Source organism: Bombus affinis, unplaced genomic scaffold, assembly GCF_024516045.1.
Source record: "Bombus affinis isolate iyBomAffi1 unplaced genomic scaffold, iyBomAffi1.2 ctg00000070.1, whole genome shotgun sequence".
Lineage (NCBI taxonomy): Eukaryota > Metazoa > Arthropoda > Insecta > Hymenoptera > Apidae > Bombus > Bombus affinis.
In genome coordinates, this window is record NW_026108823.1 from 354,415 (window position 1) to 379,311 (window position 24,897).

General features: G+C 41.2%; 2 protein-coding genes across 7 annotated transcripts in view; one reads left to right on the forward strand and one right to left on the reverse strand.

Moving 5' to 3' along the window:
- LOC126927031 (G-patch domain and KOW motifs-containing protein-like) overlaps positions 1-24,897 on the reverse strand; it is a 730,127-nt gene that overhangs the window by 58,474 nt on the left and 646,756 nt on the right. The gene's annotated exons all lie outside the window — the stretch shown is intronic.
- The window catches only part of LOC126927058 (uncharacterized), a 142,488-nt gene that overhangs the window by 40,966 nt on the left and 76,625 nt on the right, over positions 1-24,897 (forward strand). The window contains exons 2-3 of one of the 3 annotated variants that reach the window (XR_007715108.1): positions 14,853-15,037; positions 23,617-24,161. The exons of 1 other annotated variant lie outside the window; for it this stretch is intronic. The gene's annotated coding sequence lies outside the window, so the exon portion shown is untranslated. Of the gene's footprint in view, positions 1-14,852; positions 15,038-23,616; positions 24,162-24,897 lie in introns of those variants that run through there. One more of the 3 variants, XR_007715109.1, reaches the window with a different exon arrangement.

Here is a 24,897-nt window from a genome sequence, read left to right on the forward strand (position 1 = left end):
CTAGATAGTGTGTCAGATCGTCTTACCTGCATTGATTGATTGTTGAGGCGATTACTAGCGGAAGGCAAGCGACTACTTGACTAATTGGCTTGCCGTTCTTCTCGTGAATAGCGTTCTAAGTCGGCTGCTTTCTTTTCAGCTTCTTCAAGATTCACGGGTTCAATGATTAATAATGTTCGGCCTATGTCGCGCCTGAGTCCCTTTAGGTACACACGGACAATCTTCTTTGTAGTTTCTTCGATCATTAGCTTGCGTAGAAGTGGTTGTGGGTACTCGTTGGTTACTGCGTACAGTAAACGGTTGAGTGTTCTTCTGAACCGAATATTAAAACTCTGCACTGATTCTTCTCGTCCCTGTCTCAACTCTTTTAATTGTTCCCGATATTCTTCCGAAGTCACTTGAGCTGCCACATTGTTCCTCAGTGCGTTGTACAGATCATTGTAGCACTCAATGGGGATGTTGCGGATACTTTGAGCTGCTTTTCCTACTATTTTTCTACCTTTATTGCTTTTAGCAATAAATCTTGTTCCATGCAACGGTCTTTCATACTGCTCACTTCTTTGATAAATTCTTCCACACCTACATCATCGTCTCCGTTGAGCATTGGAATACAACGTATTGCATCCTTAACTCGCAGAGTGGAAAGAGCGGGTGGAAAATAGCCTCTTTCTTCAACCTCGGGTTGTTCGGTGTCGATGTGCGCAGGTGGGATGCCTGGAATCGTTAACCCGGTCCGTTCGCGTGCCCTAACCGTACTCCCGGTGCGATTAATCGCCGTCGATTCACTTTCGTTGCCTTCAGTAATGATGGAACCAGAATCATCGGTCGCAAGGGATCCGAACCCAGTCCGTAGCTCTGCGACGGTTCTCCTAATATTTCCGATTTCTGCTACCCAGCATCTATTTGTTTCGTCACTTTGCATAGACAAACGTAATATATCCTCTTGTAAACGGGCAATACTCTCTTGCTGTTTTTGAATGCTATCCAATATTGTTCGCAACGTTGGATCCGTTGAGGTAGAAGTTTGAGATTCGTTTGTCTTAGATATCTTCCTGCTTTCGGGCGAAGATGAGTCTTGGCTACTGAAGCTAGATTTTCTTTCACGGTAACGTACGAAGGAATCCAGTTTACCTTCCTTTGTCACTTCACTCGGTTCGTGATAGTTACTTCGTTGTTGCGGATGACCGTAGTCCCAAATAATTCTATCTTCCGTAGATGATGAATGTCTTTTGGTTTCCGAACAAACACTTTTCACTATCCTGGCAGGATCGCCAAAAATGTCACGTAAAATAAAAAAGCAGGAGGCTCGAACGAAAAGAAAAAATTAAGATAACAAAAAAACAAGAGAATTTATTTCTAAATTTACACTGACTGCGATTTTGTTCTGAGCTCCAGCCGTGACTTTCCAAGATTGAAGCTCTTACAATTTGACTTTCGGTAACATCTGTTTCTTCTTTGTTTGTCATCCCTCAATATCCCCACTACCCTGTAGACGTACGTGACATGTCACGCTTCTAGGACATTCGGTGGAAGGACCGTTAGGATACAGATGACTCATTAGGCACTTCGGCGATATACATTGTCGCTAAGGCCGCCACATCTCTATCTCCATCATCGGTCCATCGGATCTGAAGTATGCCGGTCGTGATACTATCCATGTGCCTGATCTTGAGTTACCATGCTCGCTCGTGCCGGTTGTTGATTGACGATGGAAATTTCCACGTCCCCTGCTCGTATTTCCTTTGTTTCCTCTTCCTCTGCTGCGACCACGTGTTGACCCACGCCAAAAACTGTTACTGCTTCCCGCTTCGACGCCATTTTGACACTCTCTCGCAAAATGTCCTACTCTTCCACATCTGAAGCATCCTTCCTTTTTTGCAGAAAAGGCGTTGGTTTGCATTTCTCCTCGATTGGACTTATTTTTCTTCTCCGCTATTTCAGTTTTATTTTTTACATACGCTACCATTTGATTTTCTGCTTTCAATACATCTACTATATCCGCTATGTAGGTGTATTCTTCGGGTAACGTATTCAGCATGTAATTTAGTTTTTCTCTCTCACTCACTTGTGCACCCGCACCTTTTAATTCGTTTATTAATTTTTCGAAATCGCTAAAAAACGATGCTGAATCAGTGTAGTTCTCAAGTCTTATCTTTTCCAATCTCCTTCTGCATACGATCTGTAGTGCCGTCGACTCTTTCGAGTACATTTCATCAAACTTTTTTACTATCTCAGACGCCGTTTTTTCTTCTCTAATATATTCCAATTGTCTATTTGTGACGGTACTATAAATTATATTTATTGCCTTCAAATCCTTTTTGTCCCAGTCTTCATTGTCTGTTTCTGTCTTCAACCTAGTTGTGACAATCTCGCATTCTTTATATCTGAGAAACATCGTTATTCTTTGCTTCCACATACCGTAATCCTCACCATCGAAAATAGGTATCATGATTTCCGATCTCTCCATTTTAAATGATTCCTTATCTCTTACTCAAGCATTCCTACGTGCTCGAAGTGTATTTTTCCTCTTTGTAACCTTTGAACGTTTCTTTCCTTACTGAGAACTCACTCGAACTAACTCGCAATATTGAAAAACAGGCACTAAAATAACTTGCAAAATTATGAACCACGCTCTGCTACCATGAAAAGATATAGAATGGATTCGGAAATACAAATAATTCCCTTTATTTAGCACACAACTGTTATACATATGTCGGAGATGGAAAAACACCGGAACCTCTCCTTGGATTCTCGGGAAAACCGTAATGTCGTAATTTAGATTAAACAAATGTCGCTCCGATTGTTCGAGATTTATGATCATGAGCTTGGGCTCGAGGCGACAATCAGTCGCCGAACGTAGCCGCGGTCAAAGGGATGAACGTTATATCTAACAAAGGCACAGAGTAACTCTATACCTCTCCTTAAAAGAAATAGTCGTAGCGACACGCGGCAGTAAATATTTCAATGGTTTCTGTCCCGTGGCTCGCCACACGCAGATTCTATACTCCGGGTAAGATGATCTCCAGATGTCAACATACCTCCGCAGTATATGTTTAGCTAACGTGAGGACCCGCAATAAATCTTAAGATTTAGTCAAGCAAAGTCCTTCATATAGACAAGTAGTCTTTGTTGCAACTACGGGAAGATAGGAGAAACCTATCTTCCACGAACGATGCCCCCCGTCAACAACCTCCCCTCAAGGGCGGCCAGCATCTCTTTCAAAACGCCGATATGGAGATCGACCAATTAGCAACAGCGCTAATTTCCCTCACCTTTGGAACGAAAGCTTTCTTTGACGAATCCGAGGATCTCATGTCCTTAGACCCACCCATTATAGTTTTCCTCGACGGCATCGTCGAGACGGAGAGTTACTCTCCGATACGATCTCGACGACGATTCGAGTAACTCTCGGATACGTAGTGATTGCCCCATGCATTAACATTGAGTACAACTTAGGCGCTAAAGAAGAGTAGAGTTCGTCATCCCGTTGACCGTGGATTCGTTATTGAGCCTAGGATCATTGCCATTAGCCTCTCGAGTATCAAATTATCGCGATTACCTGTCCAATTCCATCATGGTCATGTTTGCACTGGTAAATATCTCCTCTATTGCATAATGATCACGTCTAGTGTCAATAGGGATTCGTTTCACGCCCTTAACCCTAACTCTAATCGTAACGCCAACCCGACACATATATCTTATACTCTTACGACCTCAAAATCCTACTCGCACGCACGCTTGTTGTCAACCGACTCTTCTAGATACTTCTAACGACTGGCTCTTGTCTTTTGTCTCAACCAAGACCCGGACGTCCTCTGACGCTTACACACACATTCACATGTACAGTGTAAATGTATCATATTCCCAACAATTATGTTTCTAATTTCTTGAGCTGATGTTTTAGGTATGGTGTATTCCTTTTCGGTTATGGTAATAGTGGTTTGTGGATCCTCCTCCGTATGACTTTTGAGGTTGCTGTTGTTGATAATGTGTGGTGTGAATGTGTTGCAGAGGTGGTTGGAGAATTCTTCAGCTTGTTCTTCGTTGCTTCTTACCCATGTGTTATCTGCTTTTCTGATTGCTGGGACGGGTATTATTTGCTTCCTTATTTATTTCGTGGCTTTCCATAGTGAATAGTTGGTGTTCTCGTGTGTGGAGAGTGTCCCTATGAACTTTGCGAATTCGTTATCGTTGTGCTCCTTTATTTTGTTTTTTATTTCCTTTGCAAGTTTGTTTAAGTGTTTTTTGTTTTCTGGAGTTCTGTATTTTTGCCATTTTGCTTTTGCTTTTCTTTTTTCTCTGATTTTGTCGAGTATTTCTTGCGGGATTGCTATTGTTTGTCTGCTGGTTGATTCGGGTGTAGTCGTTGTCCTTGCTGCTTCTTGAACAGTTGCTGTCAATGTTGCTACTGCCTGTTCTATGTGTTCCGGAGTTTTCAACGGGATGTTGCAGTTTATTTTGCGTTCTATTATTTCTTTGAAAGTTTGCCATTTGGTGGTTTTATTGCATAGTGTTTCTGGTTTGCTATAGTGTATTGGTTTGTTTCTGTATTCAATTATTATGGGTGTATGATCGGAGCTGAGCTCGAGGTTGGGTGTTATTTTTAGTTTATTTGTGTTTAGTCCCCTTGTAACTGCAAAGTCCAGAAGATCTGGTTTTTTGTTCAGGTCAGTCGGCCAATGTGTCGGTGTTCCTGTGGATAATATATTGAGGTTATTATTTCTAATGTATTTTTCCAGTGTTCTGCCTCGAGGTATAATGTTTCTTGACCCCCATAGCGTGTGCTTTGAGTTGTAGTCTCCCGCTGCGATGTACTTGTCCCCTAGGTCCTGGAAGTATTCTTCCCACATTTGTGATGTTATTTTCTGTCGCGGAGGCACTGCTGACAACTGGAAGTAGTTGCTGCTAGTTTGAACTGTAACAGTGGTTCCTTGTAAATATTCTTTGTTAACTTGGCTGTGTAGATAATGTTTGATATCGTTTCTGACTATCACTGCTGTCCCTCCGTGAGCTTTTCCTGAGGGGTGTTTGGTATCATATATGGTGTAGTATGGTATTTTCAAGTAGCTTTTTGTAGTGAAGTGTGTTTCTGAGACAAGTAGTTTGTCTATATTGTTACTGTATATGAATGTTTTAATTTCGAGGACCCGTTGTTGTAGGCCGTTTGAGTTCCAGGCTGCTATTTGTAGAGTGTCCGTTTTTTATTCTTTGCTTAGCACGTTTGTAATTAGTTGTAGCATGACTGTGATTTGTTGGGTTTGCTGTCTGAGTACTGCGTTTTGCTCGCTTATCATTCTGGTTAGCATTTCGGTGTTCTTTATAGATTGTTTGAGCAGTTCTTTGATTTCTGCAGTGTCATTGTTACTATTGCTGTGGTATTGGTTGTGTGTATGTGTCGATTGGCTGGCTACTTGAGCGTAGCTTAGACCACCAATGGTGTTGGTGCAGATGGGTTTGGTGTTTGTTGCTTGCTCTGTATTTGGTATTATTTCAGGATTTGTGCTGTCCTCTTGGGCTTGTGTGTTAGTGATTGTCCTGCTTCGTAGGGGCGGGAACAGTTTACGTTGTAATTGTTTTCTTACTTCACATTCTTTATAGCTGGCTGGGTGGTTTCCGTTACAGTTATAGCATTTAACTTCTTCTATTTTTCCAGAATATGGGCAGTGTATAGTTAAGTGGTTTTTTGCGCACTTGACGCAAGCTGGGCTTCTGTTGCAATAATTTTTAGTGTGTCCGTATTGTTGACACCGCATGCATTGAGGTATATCTTTTTTGTGTCGTGGTGGTTCCACTGTTACTATTGTGTTTAGTATTTGTTTGATATCATATATTTCCTTGTTGTTGTTTCCGGGTTCCAGTTCTATTAAGAATAGTGGTAATGGTTGCTTTGTGTCGAATCTTGTTATATTGTTTATTGTTCTTGTTTGATGACCAATTTTTGCTAACTCATCGCTTAGTTTATATAGTTATATTTATATTCGTTTTAGGATGCAATCCTCTTATGACAATTTTATAGCTCCTTTCAGTTTTTAGCTGATACGTGTGGTAAATAGCATTTTTTTTCTTTTAATGCTTTTATAACTTTCCTAAATGTTTCTGGGGTGTTTGTTTGAATTTTTACTTGTTCCAGTTTTGTTTACTTTATTGTGTAGTTGTTTTTCTCGTCTAGATTATTTAGTAGATCGATGTGCGGGTCTATTATTTGGGCCTCAACAAAAATTGGTGGTGGTTTTGTAATATGATTTGTTTGGATTGTGGTTTTATTTATGGGGTCAGCGTCTGTTTCTTCTGTTAGTGAGCTGAAGGAGTTGCTTAATGGTAATTCTTGCAGCCATCGCTGCTTTTCTGTAACTGGGTTTTCTATGGCACTTATGTCTGGAGTTGTTTTTCGTTTTTTGCTAGCCTTCGCTAGCTTGCAGCTTTCGTCCTGTTGATGTTATTCGGTATATAAAGAGAGAAAAACGCGTGGATAAAGTGTAAGATACAAAGTATATATTTGACTTAATGATGAAATACAGGAATACAATTTGAGCTGGTCCAGATCCGCACGCTAGCAGTGTTACTTTATGACTGAAAACCCCGAAGCCAACGTCGCCTGTCGAGAGTTTATGGTCTGCCTCCCTGCTAGTCTTTTGTCTATGTGCTGTCGATGGCTTCAGCGCTTGAGAAAGTTAAAAAGACCAGATGTGGAGTTTTCCTAGAAGTGGTGACCACTTCAACACGTCCTGATAGTATCTTTCATAATCTGAATTGCTCTCTTCCTGTCCCCGTTGCTCTTTTGTTTCTTCTGCCTCCATGTTAATTTGTTTGTTTTTTATATAATATGTTTCTCCCTTTGTTGCTATGTTTATAGTTGGTATCTGCATTGCTATTTTATTTCCTCCTCATTATCTGTTACGCCACGAGGCTTACCACAGGCTGTATTTTCTAACCGTCGCTCACGGCCCTACAATGTCGCAGTCAGATCGTTTTATCTGACCGCCGGATCATATACAATGTATCGACGAGCGCATAGCTGTCGCCAAGCAGCGAGTTCTCGAAACGTCGAATTTGGTCCGTTACGTTTTCCTCGCAAGAACAGACATACGTGATCATAGGCGCGAACGGTGGCGTGACCTAAGTATAGTGGGGGTCGTCTTAAAGATGAGACAAAGAAATCATCTAAAGTCGATCAGTTCCTTGTGACGCGTCGAACGTTACACATTGAATCGAATCTAACACATAACGTCTGTCTCAAGCTGCGTAGTGCGATAGGTCTCGTTATATGCAAACCGCTAAACAAACCTTGACTGTTATCTTTTTCGTTTTTAATTGTTGATCTTTGACTGAACTTGTTGTTTCGTTATTTTTATTAAACTTTTATCAACCAACCCAATATAGTTGTTCGTATACACTCAAACCTAACCACCTCTATTCTCGTAATAGAAATAGGGGATCAATCAGTTCGTGGCATCGATTGTTTAATCGTAACGAGAATTTACGACTCTCGTTGACGCGTTATCTAGCGATCGCGTCTCTCTGCGAACGGTTGAAGCATTTGGTCCTTCGAGCCGGATTCAGTGTCAAGTGAAAGGTGCACGCCAGTGACACCCACTACCATACAGTGCCACGTGAACCCAACACAACCAGCAGCGGAAGCGTTACTACCCCAGCGAGGTCAGTAACGTAAAGGGTCGTCACCTTTGAAGAGGTATAATTCGGTGGTTGAAACGCAACCACACAGCCTCCTGCCCCAAAGTGGGCAATCGCCAACAGAAGTAAGTTCAAACGATTTCGCTCTCAATTACATAACAAATAATGGCAACCGGAAACGAATTCGCCACCTTGCGTCGACAGCGGGGCTACTATATCGCCCAGTTTACACGCTTCGCAAAAAAAACTGGACGACATCGAACAATCAGGCTGTCCGGAAGAGATCGACTTGATACAAATTAAAGATCGTCTAGAAATCTACGAGACGGAACTCCGTGCCATACAAAACCGGATCGTAGCTATAGACGAGGGAGAGATCGCGCGCGGCATTGAACTAGCGGAAGGATACGAAAAACTACAACGCCGAATAACTAAACAATTGATCAATATACGACGAAGTACGCCGTCACAATCGACAAGCGGCGCATCAACCGCCGGTCGCGTGTCTGCTTCGCTTAAACTACCGGAGGTTCGGATACCTACATTTGATGGCGCCCTCGAGGATTGGCAGTCATTTTACGATTCCTTCTCGTCAACGATAGATCAAAATGAACATTTAGCACCAGTTCAGAAATTTTATCATCTCCGATCAGCCCTGACTGGATGGGCCGCGCGAAGCATACAGTCATTAGCCATCACCGAGTCAAATTACGCAATCGCCATTGACGTTCTTAAGGAAAAATTCGACTGCCACCGTCAAATCTGCATGCGACAACACGAATTATGGAATTGTCATGTCTTCAAAGCGAAGTCGCCCAAAGAACGCCTGGAAATCGCTAAAAGGGCGTCGCTCTGTACCAATTGTTTAGGCAAGGAACACGCTCTTACTCAATGCTCCGCGGGGTCATGTCGCATCTGTAGACAGCGACACCACACGTATCTGCATCAAGACCATGGGCATAGCAAACCACGAACACGTGTCAACCGAACATCGAGCGGTCGATCTTCGCCTAGTTCACCGACCCCGCGTTCCTCACATCGTTCGAGACGCACATCCTCGTCTCCCCGATCGTCTCCCCGAGCATCGCCCCAAGCGTCTCGCCGAGCGTCTCCCCGAACGTCTCCGCCAACATCTCCGAAACGCGAATCTCGGTTATCGCGAACGGCGGCATCGGGATCGACTATATCGTCCAGTCCTAAACGACAAGGAAAACAATGACAGCATCAGACGACTGTGTTAGGGACCGAACCACAGAAAACGGACTCATTGACCTCGCCTCCTTTTGAACCATTGCAGCACGACTTGTTAGTCACAGCGCAGGTCAACATCTTGAACAATGAAATTCAACCATTTCGTTGTAGAGCTCTGCTAGACACCGGCTATAGCATGAACTTTATCACCGAAAGGCTCGCTAACTCATTAAAACTCAACCAACGGAAATGTTCGGTCCCAATCGGAACACTCAACACGTTATCGAAGATCTCGAAACGCTACATCACGGCCATGATCACCTCCATTGACGGCACATACGAACGCAACTTGACGTTTCTAATCATACCGACTATCGCGTCTTGGGTCCCAAATCAACCCGTAGATCGCTCAACTATACAGATACCTAGGAATCTCCAATTAGCCGATCCAAGATTCCATAGACCTGCTCCGATCGAAATATTGTTGAGCGCCGGACCAACACTAGCATCACTCTGTGTCGGCCAACTTGATATCAGTCAAGTAAACGGGCCCGACTTGCGTCTGCAAAAAACGCGATTCGGATGGGTCATCGGGGGGAGCCCAACCTCGCAATCATTAGCATACGCATTTCACGCCTTCACGACGGCTTTACAGGCGGACCTCGCCCGTTTTTGGGAAATCGACGAGGGACCGCCCACCGCACGAATTTCGGAAGCGGAACGACAGTGCGAGGAGCACTTTCGAAATCACGTGCAACGCACCAACGAAGGGCGATACGTTGTCGCTCTCCCATTCAACGAAACAACTCCTCCGCTTGGATCCTCGAAAGCCATGGCAATGAAGCGACTCACTTCCCTTTGCCGTCGATTCCAACGAGACAAACAATTCGAAGCCGACTATCACGCCGTAATAGAAGAATACTTGGAATTAGGACATATGACGAAGATTACCACGGACCACTGCACGGACGACGGATATTTTCTGCCACATCACGGCGTGATTAAAGAATCCAGCCGGACTACAAAACTCCGAGTTGTGTTTGACGGATCTGCACCAACAACCACCGGAGTTTCATTAAACGACGTACTTCATACGGGACCGAAACTACAAGACGACATATTTCTTATCCTTTTAAGATTTCGTTCTCATCAGTACGCCATTACAGGCGATGTCGAAAAGATGTATCGACAATTTCTTGTGCGTCCAGTGGATCGGAAATTCCAACAAATTTTGTGGCGCAACTCTGATGGAGAAGTTGACACCTATCAACTTAACACAGTGACATTCGGGCTATCAGCGGCCCCCTATCTAGCCATTCGGTGCCTGAAACAACGGGCAGACGACGAGGGACATCGATACCCACGAGCAGCGATGGTCTTACAGCGAGACTTCTACGTCGACGATGTTCTCACAGGAGCTGATACAAAGGACGAGGCACAATCACTGAGAACGGAGCACATAGAATTGCTTAAACTAGCCGGCTTAAACATTCGAAAATGTGCAGCGAACGACCGGGAACTGCTACGAGGACTTTCCGAGCAGGACATAAACGATAAGCTGCTACTAGGCGAATCGCAAACTTTCAAAACACTGGGTGTTGTTTGGAATTCCTTTGACTATTCGATCCTATATTCCGTCAAAATCAGTCCTATCACCTCTCGAATTACGAAGAGAACAGTCAGCTCCGAAATTGCCAAGATCTACGACCCTCTTGGATTACTGGCATCAGTGATCGTTCGCGCTAAAATGTTGCTCCAACGACTTTGGACTTTAAAAATTGACTGGGACGAATCTCTTCCGGCTGACGTACACACAGAATGGAGCAAATATTATTCACAGCTACCTTTGCTAAATAACGTGAAGTTTCCACGTAAAACTATAATCAAGACTGCAGCGGAAATTGAATTACACGGATTCTGCGACGCCAGCGAAAGGGCGTATGGGGCATGCGTCTACCTTCGCACCATCACTCCGGAGGGTCATGCCTGGACACGACTCCTCACTGCAAGGTCAAAGGTGGCTCCACTCAAATCACAAACCATTCCAAGGCTGGAACTGAGTGGAGCACTTCTTCTCACATCATTGGCCACTACAGTCCTTCAAGCGTTACCAAGCAACATTTCTCGGACCGTTTACTGGACTGATTCTACAATCGTTCTACATTGGATTAATACATCACCCCATACGCTGAAAGCCTTCGTCGCGAATCGTGTGACAGAGATTCAACAGAAGACTCACACCTCCGATTGGCGCCACATTCCCACTACCGAAAACCCTGCAGATCTCATATCGCGAGGCCAATCACCCGAAGACTTCTTGCGATCAACCATTTGGCAACATGGACCGGAATGGCTCCAACAACCTGAAAAATACTGGCCGACGTGGAACACGGTACCATTAGCTGAAATACCAGAGCAGAAGAAGGCAACATGTCTGTCCGTGACTCCGCCTGACCACAGTCTACTGGACTGGAGAGATTTTCTTCTTGGCCCAAGCTGATAAGAATTGCCGCTCGTTGCTTCAGATGGAGACAAAAACAGGATCGGGGGGGACCTCTAACCACACATGATTTAACCAATGCGCATAACAAATTGGTCAAATTGTTACAGCTCTGCTATTTTCCAGATGAAATACGTACTCTCCGAACAGATCGAAATTCTGCAGTGAAGGGGAAGGTGCAACGACTCAATCCATTTCTGGACAAGGACGAGATATTGTGAGTCGGAGGCCGACTCAGTCACTCACCAATGCCCTTCACTCAGAAACACCCAATCATTCTACCCAAATCCTCAATTACAGCACACATTATCGAGCATGAACACCTCCTAAATCTCCACTCCGGAACTCAAGCTACCTTATATGCCTTAAGGAGATCTTATTGGCCTATCGACGGCCGTAGTCAAGTTTGGAGCACGCTGAAGAAGTGCGTATGTTGCTGCCGAGCCAATCCACCTCCAGTGGATTACGTACTGGGCGACCTTCCAGCTGCACGGATAACGGAATCTCGTCCATTTACCAACGTCGGAATTGATTATTGCGGACCGTTCTACATCAAGGAACGAAAGGATCGCAACCGACGCAAAATCAAGGTATATGTAGCAATCTTCGTATGTCTTGCAGTTAAAGCAGTCCACCTCGAGCTGGTCACCGATCTCACTAGCGAGGCCTTCATTGCTGCTCGGCGAAGATTCATCGCTCGCCGAGGATTCTGTGTAACAATTTATTCTGACAACGGTGCCAACTTCGTTGGCGCCAACAACGAATTACGAGAGCTCCGAAACCTCCTGCAGTCCGACGATCATAAGGTAAAGGTTCACTCCTTTTTAGCCGATCGATGGATCGAATGGCACTTCATTCCTCCCAACTCACCTCACTTTGGCGGGTTGTGGGAGGCTGCGGTGAAGTCCTTCAAACGACATCTCAGACGTGTCGCAGGTAACGAGCTCTTAACATTCGAAAACTTGAACACACTGATCATTGAAATCGAGTCTATCTTCGACTCCCGTCCTCTGACTCCAATATCATCTGACCCAAACGATCTTCTTGTCCTTACTCCCGGTCACTTCCTCATCGGAGATGCATTAACAAGCTTTCGAGAACGAGATTTTCGGGACACTCCATCCAATCGTCTCTCCAGCTGGCAACACATTCAAAGGGTCAAACAACATTTCTGGCGCCGCTGGCATCAAGAGTACCTGAACGAGCTGAACATCCGAAACAAATGGAGCAAGGGCAGTCACGACATCCGAGAAGGCACCGTAGTAGTCCTCAGGGAGGATAACGTACCATTCATGCAATGGCCTTTGGGCCGCGTGATCAAGGTCCATCCAGGAGTCGACGGAATCATACGGACCGCTACCGTGCAGACGGCAACAACTACCCTGGATCGTGGCGTCAAAAGACTGGTCCCCTTACCCATTCACCCAGATCCAGACGAGTCCGACCACCCACACGGAGCGAAGGAGATTCGTCAGCGACGCACCTGACTCCACACCATATCATTTGATCGGTACCCTCTCAACGGGGGGAGGATGTTACGCCACGAGGCTTAACACAGGCTGTATTTTCTAACCGTCGCTCGCGGCCCTACAATGTCTCAGTCAGATCGTCTTATCTGACCGCCGGATCATATACAATGTATCGACGAGCGCATAGCTATCGCCAAGCAGCGAGTTCTCGAAACGTCGAATTTGGTCCGTTACGTTTTCCACGCAAGAACAGACATACGTGATCATAGGCGCGAACGGTGGCATGACCTAAGTATAGTGGGGGTTGTCTTAAAGATGAGACGAAGAGATCATCTAAAGTCGATCAGTTCCTTGTGACGCGTCGAACGTTACACATTGAATCGAATCTAACACATAACGTCTGTCTCAAGCTGTTGCTTGTGCGATAGGTCTCGTTATAAGCAAACCGCTAAACAAACCTTGACTGTTATCTTTTTCGTTTATAATTGTTGATCTTTGACTGAACTTGTTGTTTCGTTATTTTTATTAAACTTTTATCAACCAACCCAGTATAGTTGTTCGTATACACTCAAACCTAACCACCTCTATTCTGGTAATAGAAATAGAGGATCAATCAGTTAGTGGCGTCGATTGTTTAATAGTAACGAGAATTTACGACTCTCGTTGACGCGTTATCCAGCGTTCGCGTCTCTCCGCGAACGGTTGAAACACACTATGTTTCATGAATTTATTTGCTAACGGTATTGAAACAAATAACAAGCAGAGGACGAACTATCCGTGAACTGTTTTGCCAACGAGTACGCTTCCAATATTTTCTGTTTGAGAAAACACACTTGTTGCTGTTGCAACTCCAAATATTTTTACAGCCGACGCTTTTGCCATGAATCATCGGCTAACATATAAAATAGAGAAAAGCCATAGTTGATTGTAATGGAAATTTAGAAAACCTCAAACTCGATATAGAAGGGAAAAATAAAGGAAAGGAAGGGAGAGATAATTGGAAGCTTGGGGCCAGGTTTAATTCACTGAAACCGGGCTGCTTGTGTCATCACAAAACAGAATTGCCAGTACGTCATTTCTGTGCTCCCGTCCTCGTATAAACGGTTTCACTCGTTAAGAAAAAACGAATAGGCGGTGAAGAGAGAAAAAAGCAGACAGAGAGCGCTTTTAAAAAGCTGACGAAGCGTGTGTCACGTAAAATAAAAGGAAATTTAAAAGAAAGAAGAAAACTTCATTTTTCCTTCGTTTATACACTTATAAGACACTTCTGAGCTCTAGCCGTGACCGTACGAGACTGAGTCTGTTACAATCTTTTTACTTTCGGTGACATCTGTTCCCTCATTATCCCCACTACCCTGTAGGCGTACGCGACCGTTGCTACGCTTCTAGAACATTTGGTGGAAGGACCGTTAGGCCATAAATGAATCCTCAGGTACTCCGGCAATATACATTGTCGCCAAGGTCGCCATGTGTTTCCCTCATCGGTCCATCGGGTTGGAAGTATGCCAACCGGGACACCATCCTGCCCGCGGTGTGTGTGTGTGTCCTGGTCTCTGATGTGATTTACGTTACACGTGCGTTCCCACAACGAGACACACGGTGCTATTTGTCGTCTTAAATTGCACCGCAACTTGTTTTTGAGATCTTTGCTAGAGACACGTGAAAACACGTTGGAAGTATATTTCTTGTTTTTGTGGAATTTAGCTGGAAAATGAAAAATAACGTAAAACATGTACTTACGACTTACAGGGTAATTGACTGTATACACTGTAATAACCAGCGATTTAAGGCTTTAAAAGATCGAAAGAAAAGAAAAGCAAAGAAGAAAGATAATATGTTGTGGCAGTCTAACTCGATCTAAGGAAATAGAGAGGGAGGGGGGGCAAAGCTTGTTAATCTGGAAAGAATACAAGCATCAATTTCAAGCACTTACAGGGAATCAAGCGGGCTTGTTAAGGTCGTAAGGTGGACAATTATCCCGTGTTAGGTTCAATCAGCTTAGTCCTACACAAAATTGATCCAATCATGCGAAAACAAATGTATTCTGATTTTTGTCGCAGATATTTCTGGTCTACGCACTCCAGTGCCCGCACAACTGATATTGAAACGCCTGATTTTCCCATATTCTACAGCGACAACATTACCTGATTTTTTACAACCATGAAGGACTCGAAAATACTTGCAATCCTCATCTGTTTGCAAATTATTTTCGTCACTTTCGTCCCGTCAGGGGCTGGTATATCCCGTCAGGATACTGATTAATTATACCATCGAAATTCTATATAATGGCTACAAAAAATATTTGCATCATCACCCTCATTTCCTAACGAAGCGCGTTTTTTTACCAAGTTTTATATTCCATTTCATAGTATCAAATCTCTGTAGTTACACGAAAGTATTAAATGATAGGAAACTTGATATACACGAATTTAATTAATTGATAAGTTACCGTTAATTAATAAGTACACCGTTAACGCTTGCATGCTGGTCGTTAAAACACATGCTGCGCGAATAGGGTACACAGCGATTCATTTAACTCGCCTTGAATTAGTTTTAGAAAGACAAACATGGACAGGATTAATTTTTGTCACGAGCCGTTTAATTTATTCGTTCATTAGAACGAATTAATTTACACCTGCTGAGATCGCGATTGATGTGACAAATTCGAAATCTTATTACATATAAATATTTTTAAACAACCACGTCGTAAGCTTTGTATATTTTTGAATCGCAACGAAACTGTTCAGAGAAATGCTGAAATTATTAATTAGAAAAGGAGATTTCTACGCATCGTTCTAAAAGTGTCAGGGAAAATATTCGTAAAACAGTTATGTTGTTACAAGTTCTACAAGAAGAAATATTGAAAATCACGTTCCACTTATTCAGTTGCACGTGTAAAAGGTATCTTGCGTTCGCGCAAAAAATCTCTGAAGGATACATGCTTTATAATAATTGGAGTGTCGAAGTTGTTACGCGGATCGGCGTACACGTACCTTTTAATGAAACTAGGTTACCCATTCGTTATTCGTTCCTAATTTTCAGCTTCACGATTTTTACGCAATAAAATTTTATACACCTGTTCGGTTTATAAATGATTCAATTCAAATTTAACAGAATTAAAGTTGAAATAATCATTTGTACTTCATTAAAAGGTTCTTTCAGCATCTCGTTTTAATATTTTTATTGGTAATATTTTGTTGATCGTTATATTTAAATGGAGTTTTTCAAAGGAGAGACATTTTAAGGTAGGAAATGGACATACATTTATAATAAGAATTCAGAAGAAAGAATATTTCATACAGAAAGAAATATTCCGTATGTATAAATAACTACGCTATGAATTTTATATGTATCGGATATTCCTTCTGGTTAATGTATCTGATGTTTTTTCACGCGAGATAGCGTATATTTGCATCTATATGTCTCTTCGTTTCTCAGTAGTAAAACTTAGCATTCCTGCGGCTGATAAGTAGTTACGCACTGACAACGAGAAACATAAAATGAGTAAGAAGCATGAGACATTCTATAAGAAAAATATGGTTGTTTTTATCTTTCATTGCATATTCGTCAGAATATTGTTAATAAATATTTAAGTTAAGATTTCAGTTGAAATAAATACATAGGATTAGACATTTATTTATATATGTATCTATGAACGCATTTGACATAAAATTTTGATAACGACTAAAATTATATATTCTGATATTAAATTAATTTAATGAGAATAAAAAACTAATTTTTTTAAACAAGATTTTGTATAAAGTTATATTTATTAGGAAAAGTTCGTCCATCCCTTTATAATATGATAGGATTAGACTCATAGCTGTGTAAATCATTTCACGGAATAGTATATGTGTGCGTGTGTGTTCTAAGTTTTTACTATAAAAATGCTAAATGTACTAGGAGACGTTTTTAAAAATTCATACATTTTTCTTCATCAAACATATCAATCGTTATATTGAAAAGTTAATTATCTTTTATTTGTTTCGAGCTGCACATTGATTGAGACATTCGTGTTGGTTATAATTGCGAATTTAACGCAACGAAGTTGTTTGAATCCCTTGCAAGCATGTAAATATATCTTCGAATTAATTGGTCAATTACTTGAGGTTGGAATTGAAAGAAAGGGAAAGGTGGAGGAGAAGTCTTGCGTTTGAATGCGGGACACTTTTAAAGCCCACAGTTCGCTGAAATTGCCAGAGAATTCAATTAAATGGCAAATTAAACCATTGAACTGAATCTGTTTCCAATCGCGAGCTTAGAAATTCTATCCTTTGAATTTTTATATCAGTCAACTTTCTTTTTGTACGTACGGTAACGAATATAATTCATGAATTAATGAAGTATGTAATTGGATGAAAGTTCTTCTCCCTGGATTCAGTTTAGACTAAGAAAAATTATATAATAACGAAATTATCAACTTAAAATTGATAGAGTGTGATAGTTTATTTTTTTTTTTTTTTTTTTTTTTTGCGTGAGGAGGGGAAAATGCTGTTACGCATACCCAGTGATCCGCATCACTGGGTTATGTGGGACTCGGGCGGATGTTGTTGCCATACCCACTAAAAACCCCTCCTCCTTTTTCCTTTGCTTCGAGGACAGACAACCCCGGTAAAACCTGTCGGCAGTCATCAGGGTTGTCCTTTCATGCCCCGTTGTATCTTCTTCTTCAGGCAGTTATTCTGTATATTCTGTATTGCTCTCGTCATCTTCTCAGCTAGTTCAGAATACTGGGCTGATCTCCTTCTGTGGTTCTTTGTTGTCTTGTATCTCTGCCTTCACTGCTCCGCGTAGTTGTTGTTGCTCTCGTTCTCCTCCTTGCTTCCATCAAGGCCTTCGCTGTCACCCTCCTGTGAGACATGACGGTCTTGCGAAATTGCCTGAATTTATCTCAGCTCTCGTTCTTGGCGGTCACCGTGGCGATCAGATTGTCCACGTCTATGTTCTCGCCAAGAGCGTTCTCCAGCTCAATCCTTCTGTACGTTCACTTCGGGCACGTGAAGAGGGCGTGCTCTGCATCGTCGTTAGGGTCTCCACAGTTGAGACAGTTGCTGTCGCTGCTCTTGCCAATCCTCTTTCTATAGACACCGAAACTCCTGTAGATGTGGCCGTGTGTGCGTTATATATTTATTGGACGTGCGTGATAGTTGTGGTAGTTGGGCCTGGTCCGCTGTAATTGTCACTGGGGGCTGTAGATGTCGCTGCCGTCGTCCGACACTAGTTAGTGTCAAGTGGTGGTATTTGGCTTGTCGAGTTCCGCCACAGTACCCCTTACCAGTGATAGCGTTAGAATCTTAGTGTAATAAACCGTCCAATTGTCCAATTGTTGTCCAATTCGTGCGGATGTTGCTCGAAGTCTTCAATGTGGCTGTGGATACCTGTCAGTACGGTGCGGGCGTTCCGCGTACGGTCGTAGGCCTCTGTTCCATTTTTTAGTATGACGTGCTAGTGGTAATGCCCATGAACTTTTGCGACGGCCACATCACTCCTGGCTTGGTCGGTCATCGTTTCGTACCCAGTCACCTGCATACGTGAGTCGGCGGTGAGGGGTCGAGTTTTTGTTGAAGGAAGGGCCGTTCCGTGTTCGTCGTAGCGGTAGGGTCCAGCTTGCCACAGGTCTAGATTCGCGATGATGGAAGTTCTCAGTAATGCTATCACGGTCAGACCTCAGTTTTACTGTCGATCACGTCGGGGTCACCAATGTAGAGGTGGCCGTGTGTGCGTTATATATTTATTGGACGTGCGTGATAGTTGTAGTAGTTGGGCCTGGTCCGCTGTAATTGTCACTGGGAGCTGTAGATGTTGCTGCCGTCGTCCGACACTAGTTAGTGTCGAGTGCCGCCACACTCCCATGCCCGGTTAACAGCTGCATGGTGTGATGATCGATGTCCATCTTCTTTTTGGTAAATAGCAGCGCACTCTGTATTAATTTCCTTGCGCCTCCAGTTCCTCCTTCAGCTCGTTGCCGTCATCCGCGCCGATCTTGGTCTTATGGATCTTGTTCCACTCGTAAGTCTCTTCGAGCATCTTTATCTTTATGTAGATCGGGAGATTCCCGGTCAACACGCAAAGTGCCGCGTGGGAGACGGTACGGTATGCCGTCGTTGTTATGCACAGGGCTATTCGTTGTGCCCGTTTCTGCTTCTTCCTGTTCTTATCGGTATTCGCTAAGCTAATTCTTCTTTCTGAACCCATACTGCCTCCGATGGAACGGGTCCGTTCCGATGCATCTCTCGATGATCTTCTTAAAGCATTTTTCCCAGATCTTGCTCATGGCTGGGAGTATGCTTATCGGCCGGTACGCGTTAGGGAGACTGGGATCCTTTCCCGGCTTCCTTAGCAGTATTACTCTGGCCGTTTTCCAGCAGTCTCTTTCCAGCTTGCTTCCAGCTCATGCTTCCAGCAGTCCAGGAGTCTTCCATCGACTCCTGCAGCCTTCTTGGTGTTCATTCTTCCGGCGCCATCGACGACATCGCCTTCGCCGATGACGACGCTGAAGCTGATGTCTTCTTCTTCTTCGGTCTCTGCCTCTTGGCGGCCCTCGTAATGGGAGGGTCCGTGTCCCATGGTGAATAGCCTCTGGAGGACTGCTTTCACCATGTCGATCGTCATGTCGTTGGTTGGTTTCTTGCTTTTGCATCTCTTCATGACTGTGCGATAGAGTTTGCCTTCTTGCTTTTCTGTATGGATGGAAACGCGTTCGAAAAGTAGAACGGAGTAATTAGCGATGCACGATCCCAGGCTGGTGAATATTTTTCCATCGGGAGAAGTCAGGTCGAGCGATACAAGATTTATATGCTCGTTCTGCCAGTTATTTCAAGGTCTGTGACGCGATAGAAAATGAACATAAATGAATAATAAATGTATTACAGCCATAAAGATTGCTTGATGTACGCCACCGTTTTTCCCCTATTTCTCCGATACAATTTTCCTTTTTTTTTTCTTTGCCAAACACTTTACTAATCGGTACGTATTCGAATTATCCTCAATTATTCTCGGTTGTTTCCGTTTCCTTTGGATTTACATAAGTACTCGTTTGATGTACGTGCAGAGTGAGATAATAACTATTAACAGCTATAAAATAAGAAGCGAAAATACGTTGAAACTCGACTTCTAGATTCGCGAGACTTTGCAGAGCTTCGAAACTCTCGTGTTTCAAACCTAATAAAATGTTGTAGAGGGAGAATTACATTGCGAGATCTGTTAAGGAAAATCGTATCGTTGTAATAGGATTATTTCAGCGAGGGAAATTCCGTGTTGCGTGTAACGCGTTGCAAAGCCATGAGCTTTCTTTCGGGTTAATATACATAATCGCCTTATCGAACTTTCCATCTAAACCGTTGCGCTCACACGTGAATTTTGCATTTCAATCTTCTTACTTGCAGTCCAGTTCAGTTTAGTGTGACTAAGCTAAATGTTTCAGCCCTTCCAGGTAGAGTATGTATTATAGAGAGACGTACAACTCTATGAAGGGGAGATCAATAAATTGGGTTATCTTTAAATCACTGACAATTATTTCATCGACACGATTTCACCGACAGCGAATCCACCGGCAATGTCTATCAAAGTTTATTTACCGATACACCGAGTGAAATCACCCACAATCATTTCACCAATATTCTCCTTTGTCGATAATTATAATGCTTGCCACTACATGTTATCGTTGATTATATGTCTTTATTTACACATTCGTTTACGCGCATAACGAGATAAACGAAGAAACGAAAATGATATGTTGTCATGATGTATTGTTAAATTACTAATTAACACGAGCTATATATCTACCTATATGAGAGCTTCTAAATATCAATTATATTTCATGAAAGCACACAAGCTATTTTGCTATACACAAATAGAATTATAAGGAAATGTTACGTTCTAATGATTTAACGAAATCTATTCCTCTGTACATTTGACATTTCTGTATTATTACTTGTGTACTTTCTGCTCTTGTTTACGTCATCGGAAGTAAAAATACGTTAAGCGAATCAGCTAATCTATCTGAGCGATTCAATGGCTCGGTCTTCTCTTATGCGACTACCAAGTAGAAGATAAGTTCTTGGTTGTATAACATTTTATAACATCCAAATTAACTTTTTTTTCTTTTTCTTTTTCTTTCTCTTTTTCTTTTTTTTCCCTTTTTCTATTTCTTTTTTTTCCTTTCTTTTTTTCTTTTCTTTCCCTTTTTCTTTTTCTTTTTTTTCCTTTCTTTTTTCTTTTTTTCCCCTTTTTCTTTTTTTTCCTTTCTCTTTTTCTTTTTTTCCTTTTTCTTTTTTTTTACGTGGAGGACACCAAGCCACTTTTTGGGGGGCGGGGGAAGTGGCGTGGTAGTGAACATCCAAATTAACTGGGGCACTAATTAGCTGAAGCTTCTAGTCAAACCAGGTATCGGTCTTTGTACGCAAAGGCATTCATTACAATCGTTTATAGTTTGAAGAAACACCGTTACAAATTCGTGATATAAGAGAAAGCGATTCAAAACTCGGATTCATTTGTTGGAACGACGCCGTGGGCAAAAGTACATAATGGAAAACTTTCTTCCAAGACCAATTGATAGCGCTGACGTAATTAAAATGTGACGATATTGCCAGCGACGTTTCTCCAAATAGACGACTAACTTATTTACGAATTGCCGCAACACGATTGCCGCTGGTAATACGGTTAGTAATCACTTTATTGAATTTTCTCTTGACGTGACATCGTCGAGTTCCTAGAGAGCTTCTTCTCTCTTGTAAAACTATGTTTCTGCAACGCATGTATTTGTTGAATTACCGTTCGTGAACAAGTCCTTCTCTTTATTACATGTAATAGATTCTTCTTTTGAAGTTTTAAATTACATTGGTAATTTTCTATAATTTATTACTCGAATATGGTAATTTTTTCTTAAAAAGTTTGCTTTTTCTACAATTATTTTACTACAAAACCCATCAAAAACATGATGTATGTATATATACCCTCAAATATTATCGGTTTATTCTCAAGCTATAGTTCAATTTCGGAAATTGCCAATTAAAATCATAAAAAAAACACAGAAAGTTCGTTAAAATATGCGATTTTCCAATCAAGATATAGAATTTATTCGAGTAATATAGATTACAGTAGCGATGGTGACGGCAACGATGAATGGACTGATTCTTCGTGCGAAAATAAATTGGAAGCGCAGAACGATGCATTGTTTCAGGGAATATCGATTTTCAAGCATGGTTTTAAAGTACGTGTGCGCGTGACTAGGTTTGTTAATTAATGCCGCTCCCAGGTTTTCAATATATAAATGTGACACCTACATATCTTTAAGCTTAAAACAATTGGACTAACAATTTCATTAAATTTAAATCAATATTTATCTTTTTAAACGCAACAATATTTTTAATGACAACTTCACGTGTAAATCAAGTGCATACATATTCGATCGTTCTTGAAAACCTGATTCTCTGCGAAGAGAAAAAATCCTTGAATAAATATTTGATCTACGTTTTATATGCTACGTTTTACATCCACCTCTTTTCAGATATACCCCTCTATTTAAAATCGTAGATCGTCACACTCTATAGGTATTTCCCTGAAAAGGTTAAAGTCGTTTTGTATAAAAGCCAATTCAAAGGGGAAGGAAATTCTGCGAAAAATTCTTTCAGATTTCCCTATGTTTGAGCTCGAATCAAAGCAATCCTGTATAATAGGATAGGATGATAGGATGATTCTGTATTATTCCTTGAGTACTTTCTGTTCCTGTTATTTACAATAGGATGATTATGCGTTTAACTTCTCATAGAATCTCTCTGATTCCGTATGATATCATCAGTGTTTTTGAAATATGTTATTGATGTCGTAACGTCAACCGTTTTCAGTGCAAATTCAATTTTGAATCGCAATTTCCATGTTTGCGTGGCAAAAGCGTAAAATCGATAACGCACGCTAACATGTCTTCTTTGCTAATGGCGAACTATAAATATAAATATTTGAATAAATATTGCGAATTTCATATTGCTAAAAGATTTATACTATTTGTTCGTAAATAATCGTCGGATCTATATTTAAGTTGAAACTGCTGCATTGGGTCTCTTTTCTTACTTAAAATTATTTGGATTGGTAACTTGGATGTAACATATAATTTATTCTTCCTTTATAAATAGTGTACAGAAGATACCAATTCAGAGAAATGGAAGGAAAGTCTAAAAGCAAAGAAAATCTACAGGAAGATAAAACGTTCGAGCCTTGCCAGGCTATATAAGATGCTAAATAATTTCATTTTGACAATGGTCGAACATCCTACTATGCATAAATTTAATATTAATATCAGCAGGTTTCATGCCAAGTATTACATCTAACGTATAAGCACAAGCCCTGGTTTTAAATGCCTTATAGTAACACCGAAAAGATTATTCAGTTGGATGTCTGACTCAACATCAATATTTTACTTAGAAGATAATACGTCGAGAGCATGTTGGTGGATGGAATGGGAGATGAATGAAGGCTTACTTCTGTAAAATACGTAAAATGGTAGTCGGAATGAATTTTGGCGCTTGGGGACAGAAAAAGAGCTGACTGATACTGTCATACACCTGAATTTATAAAATTTTGAAAATTCGATGTAACCTTTGAACTTTATCGTATTCTGTTTCATAGCACAAATTATTGTTCCCGAAATGTACGTTTAGTGTTATAATATATTTGACCAACGGTTCTCAAATACTAGTTTTGCAAAAGCAATGGTGGAATTGGAGCAATTCTTTCTTCTTTCATTCTTTGAATGACCTGGATTTTCGAGTAGTCTAGTGACGATTGATCCCTACAATTAATCGATTTCTTTTTATTACACAATGCAAGAGATTCCGCGTTGTACGCGGATGTTGCAACATCGAATGCCTGAACCCCACAGAAGATCCGACCGAATTTAATGTCACTACCGTCGATGATTCACCCAGAAATGGTTCACTTCAGAACCATAGTCCCATATCTGGATGCGTCAGTCACTATGTGTCACATAGTCATATGTGGATGCTGAGCTTATTGATGGTAATTGTAATATTTTAATTTTTTTTATTCTATATTTTCGACTTCTTTTTTCGAGTAGAATCACCAATTTTCCGCTTGTACTATCAATTACCAACCAGCCTGTATGACAAAATTCTATTTTAAACACAAAACTCGCCACGAGTGGCTATTTTGTTTACGAAATTAAACGAATTTAATAAATGAAATGGCAAGGAAGGAACTACAAGTGACCGTCAAACTATTTTTATGCTTGAAAAGTAATTCGCAAAGTAATATAAAATAATACTACTGATTTGTGTCAGAATTTTTCAGAATTTTTTCTTAATCTCTTGTTTTTTCCCTTCAAATTTATTATTTATTATTTATTCGGTGCTTTTTCCCTTCAAATTTATTAATCATATACAGTAAAACTTAGAAAATATGCTCTGGATGAATTCGGTGAAAATTATCCTTTGTTCCGTGGTATATATAGGCAAAAACGAATGGTAGACCGCAGCATAATAGTTTCCAACCATCCACAATTGTTCTAATTCCTCACTCGACGTCTTTCATGTTCATTCATGTAGGAAAAAGTATGTTATCGTTTAATAATAAGCTTTTAAGCGTTTAATAACATCTCGTCGAGTAGAAATTCCACACGAAGTAGTGAGAAAAATAATATTTGAAGAAGATCTATGTTCTCAGCTTCGTCGTGTGCAAGAACTTTGTAGGATAGATTGTATCATGCGATGAAAATTTTATACTTGTAAGTTAAGAAAATTGGAACGAAAATTCACGTTGTCTCAAAGATATCTTGTTTTTGGATAGAAATAGTTACTTTACTAACAACATTCTCAATATTAAGGATATGAACATCTTTGATTTAATCAAAGCCGCTGGAATACGCCAGATATTTCATATCTGACTTAAACATGTACTGCGACGAGCGAAAAAAGTAAACACATAAATGTAAAAGACTAATTTTTCAAGTGATCGGTAAAGACTAGGTAACAGTAACTACAAGTTATTATTAACGAAATGTAATAGTTAATTTTCATTAACATTAATAATGTACAAAACATTTTACAAAAATGGACATCTCAAACCATGTTTACGGTTTTGCACATTAATTAT